This window comes from Ostrea edulis, chromosome 6 (assembly GCF_947568905.1).
Source record: "Ostrea edulis chromosome 6, xbOstEdul1.1, whole genome shotgun sequence".
In the NCBI taxonomy this organism is placed as follows: Eukaryota; Metazoa; Mollusca; class Bivalvia; order Ostreida; family Ostreidae; genus Ostrea; species Ostrea edulis.
In genome coordinates, this window is record NC_079169.1 from 35,836,721 (window position 1) to 35,841,397 (window position 4,677).

At 37.4% G+C, this 4,677-nt stretch overlaps 1 long non-coding RNA gene across 1 annotated transcript; it reads left to right on the forward strand.

Annotated features, from left to right (window-relative positions):
• Positions 1 to 202: 202 nt before the first annotated feature.
• LOC125683589 (uncharacterized) lies at positions 203 to 2,101 on the forward strand. The gene is made up of 3 exons (XR_007373028.2): positions 203 to 310; positions 541 to 692; positions 1,507 to 2,101. It is a non-coding gene; the product is annotated as an uncharacterized LOC125683589 (long non-coding RNA).
• The last annotated feature ends 2,576 nt before the right edge of the window (positions 2,102 to 4,677 follow it).

The following is a 4,677-nucleotide window of genomic DNA, read 5'->3' on the forward strand; positions in this document are numbered from 1 at the left end:
AAGAACCTAGTCACTGAAAAACCTAACCCAGTCTGTGCAAAACATAACCCAGTCACTGAGAATCATAGCCCAGTCGCTGAGAAACATAGCCCAGTCATTGAACAACATAACTCAGACTCTGAATAAGATAACCCTGTCAATGAGCAACATATTTATTGCACCATTGTAAAATCTTTATAACGGCGTAGCTCTTTTATTGTAGTCTGACGACACCTATAAACCAAAGTGTCGTTTGGTGCAGAACAGCAAAAAGAAAGCTTGTCCTGTTCGAATTAAAATTCGGCTTGTTGTGAAGTTCTTAAGCTATTCGGTTGGTATTACTTTCCACCATAAACTATTGAAAATTGTATCAATAAATGTAACGTGTTAAAATGTTCAGTGTTTATGTAAAGATTGATACATGTTTTACTGTTTAATATTAGCTATGACAAACTACATGTATGAGATACTAAGAAAACTAATGTGAATATTAATTGATGCCTTTGTGTCAGTAGTGGTGTCAATATTTGAACTGAATACGAGATAGAATTTCATTAAAAGCTTTCAAGTGAAGAAAATACACCTCATCAGAAGAAGAAATTGGTTACGAATCTTAAAGAAGACCTGAAAAATTCACCTGTAGAGAATATTGAACATCATTTTATATACATTTCCCTGCGGTTGAAGATCATAGAAATCACCTGAAAGGAGAGGTAAATTAAGAAAATTATCAAAGGTATTATTGTATATTTAAAGTGAATATCAAGACCTTAACTGATGCCTAACAAGTAAAATATCTTTTTTTTTCCTCCAATCGAGTATTTGTGGATATAAAGTTTTTAGGTATAACTGTCTGTTAGTCTGCAAAACTTTAACCTGGCTACTAACTTTAGAACAGTTTATGCTAGGGCTTTCATATTTCACATGTGTATTTCTTGAGACAAGTCCTTTGGGTACCAACATATTTGTCCTATTAACCTTGACCTTGGAATTTGACCTACTTTAAAAAAATATCCAACTTTAACCTTGGGTGTAACCTTTGCATGGTTGATGCTAATGCTTTTTTATTTCACATGTGTATTCCATTTGACCAAACCTTTCTTTGGATACCAACATTTTTTTACCTTTTGACCTTGACCTTGGAGTTTGATCTACTTTTTAAAAAATTAAGTTTGTGCAAAACTTTTGAACAGTTGGTGCTAGGGCTTGCATATTGAATTTATGTATTCCTTATGGAAGACCTGTCCTTTGGTCTTAATATTTTTAACCTCTTGATCTTGATTTTAAAGTATGACTTCTTTTTTAAAAACTCTAACCTTTGGCCATAATTCCTGAAGGGTTGGTGCTTACGGCTTTCATATTTCACATGTGTATTTCTTGTGACTAAAACCTCTCTGTGGGTTCCAACATATTTTACCTATTGACTTTAATTATTGTTTTTCAAAGACATCTTTTTTGGATAAAATTGTTGAGAATAATTGAAGAATAACCTTTTTAATTGTTATAATAATACATCTATTTAACCAGGCATCCAGTATCCTCCCACCAATGGACAAAAGACTCTGATTACACCAAAATAGTTGTCGCTGAACATGGGGTGACTAGTACTCTAAAAATGAAATTGCTCTTACACGTTGTTTTTTTTTTTTACGACAGTCCATTTTCATCAATGCTTCTCTTCCATTAAGACATGTAATACTTGTGTATGGTCTTAATATTGTGTGGGGAATTTTTTCTGCAGGTTTACGTAATTTTTATCTTCAAGTTCTTCAGTGACTGAACAAAATAGGTGTGGTTCAATCCTAAATGATATATCAATATATTGAATATTTTGTATAAAAGTAGGACCAAAGCTCTACAATTATAGGCATATCATTATGTATTTGCCAAATAACTGCAAAATAAATTACTTTTCTTACTTTCGTATATTTGCCTTATATCTGGTGAGCAAATTAAGACATATCTATTCAGAGACAGGGTCATGTTTCTGATTGAGCAGGATTTTAGGTCACATGAGTTTACTCGGGTGACCTATTGCGGGTTTTCGTCGTGTGTTGTCCGTCGTGCGTTAAAAATTAAACATTTTTAGTTTCTTCTTAATAACTATTATTCCAATTCTTTTAAAATTTGGTATGAAGCATTTATGGGACAAGGGGGACATCAATCATAAAGTTCAGAACTCCTGGGGTCCTAGGGGCTGGCAAACACTACCCAAAATTGACCAATTTTCAAAAATCTTCTTTCGAATCGTAAGAAAAACAAATATGTTTCTCAGTGATTGGGTTCTGTTGTTTAGTGACTGGATTATGCTTCTCAAAGACTGGGTTATGCTTCTCAGAGACTGGGTTAGGTTTCTCCATGACTGGATTAGGTTTCTCAGTGACTGCGTTATGTTGTTAAGTGACTGGGTTAGGTTTCTCTGCAACAGGGTTAGGTTTCTCAGTGACTCCGATATGTTGTTCAGTAATTGGGTTATGTTTCTCAGAGACTAGGTTATTTTTCTCAGAGACTAAGTTATGTTTCTCAGAGACTAGGTTATGTTGTTCAGTGATTGGTTATGTTTCTCAGTGACTGATTATTTCTCAGACATTAGATTATGTGTCTCAGAGACTGGGTTATGTTGATTAGTGACTGTATTAAGTTTCTCAGTGACTAGGTTATGTTTCTCAGTGACTGGGTTATGTTGTTCAGTGACTGGGTTAGGTTTCTCTGTGACTGGATTATGATTCTCTTAGACTGGGTTATTTTTCTCAGAGACTGGGTTATTTTACTCAGTGACTGGGTTAGGTTTCTCAGAGACTGAGTTGGGTTTCTCAAAGACTTCGTTAGGTATCTCTTTGAATATGTTAGGTTTCTCCGTAACCGGGTTATGTTCTCAGTGACTGGGTTATGTTTCTCAGTGACTGGGTTAGGTTTCTGAGTGACTGTGTTAGGTTTCTCCGTGACTGGGTTATGTTTTTCAGAGACTGGGTTAGGTTTCTCCGTGACTGGATTATGTTTTTCAGTAACTGGGTTATGATGTTCAGTGACTCGGTTATGTTTCTCAAAAACTGGATTATGTTTCTCAGTGACTCAATCTAATTAAAATCAGACTTCTTAGACCCGTGCCGTATACTCTGCGATTGTGAGCGTATTCTAGGATCTGATTTTAATGAGACTGGGTTATGTTTTTCAGTGACTGGGTTATGTTTTTACATGTAGTGACTGCGTTATTTTCGCAGTGACTTGGTTAGGTTTCTCAGTGATTGGGTTAGGTTTCTCTGTGACTGGGTTAGGTTTCTCAGTGACTGGATTATGTTGTTCAGTGACTGGGTTATGTTTTTCAGTGACTGGGTTAGGTTTCTCAGAGACTGGGTTATGTTTTTCATTGACTAGGTAAGGTTTCACCGTGACCGGTTATGTTTCTCAGTGACTGGGTTATGTTTCGCAGTGACTGGGTTATGTTTCTCAGTGACTGGGTTAGGTTTTTCAGAGACTGGGTTAGGTTTCTCTGTGACTGGGCTATGTTTTTAGTAACTGGGTTATGATGTTCAGTGACTCGGTTATGGGTCTCAGAAACTGGGTTGTGTTTCTCAGAGACTGGGTTATGTTTTTCATTGACTAGGTAAGGTTTCACCGTGACCGGTTATGTTTCTCAGTGACTGGGTTATGTTTCGCAGTGACTGGGTTATGTTTCTCAGTGACTGGGTTAGGTTTTTCAGAGACTGGGTTAGGTTTCTCTGTGACTGGGCTATGTTTTTAGTAACTGGGTTATGATGTTCAGTGACTCGGTTATGGGTCTCAGAAACTGGGTTGTGTTTCTCAGTGACTCAATATAATTAAAATCAGAATTATTAGACCCGCGCCGTATACTCTGCGATTGTGAGCGTATTCTAGGATCTGATTTTGATTAGACTGGGTTATGTTTTGCAGTGACTGGGTTATGTTTTTACATGTAGTGGCTGGGTTATGTTTCTCAGTGACTTGGTTAGGTTTCTCAGTGACTCGGTGGGTTTCTCAGTGACTGGGTTATGTTTCTCAGTGACTGGGTTATGTTTTTACATGTAGTGACTGCGATATGTTTCTCAGTGACTGGGTTATGTTTTACATGTAGTGACTGGGTTATGTTTTACATGTAGTGACTGGGTTATGTTTATCGGTGACTGGGTTATGTTTCTCAGTGACTAGGTTAGGTTTCTCCGCGACCGCGTTATGTTCTCGGAGACTGGTTAGGTTTCTCAGTGACTGGGCTGTTTTTCAGTGACTTGGTTATGTTGTTCAGTGACTTGGTTATGTTGTTCGGTGAGTGGGTTATGTTTTTCAGAGACTATGTTATGTTTCTCAGAGACTAGGTTAGGTTTCTAAGTGACTGGGTTATGTTTCTCAGAGACTGGGTTATGTTGTTCATTGACTGGGTTATGTTTCTCAGAGACTGGGTTAAGTTTCTCAGTGACTGGGTTAGGTTTCTAAGTGACTGGGTTATGTTTCTCAGTGACAGGTTTTGTTGTTATGTGACTGGGTTAGGTTTCTCAGTGACTGGGTTATGTTGTTTAGTGACTGGGTTAGGTTTTTCTGTAACTGGGTTATGTTGTTTAGTGACTGGATCATGTTTCTCAGAGACTAGGTTAGGTTTCTCAGTGACTACATGTAGGTTAAAGCCCCTTTCACACATTCACGAATGAGACGCTGGATTATCCCGGATTGTCAATCCGCGATGGT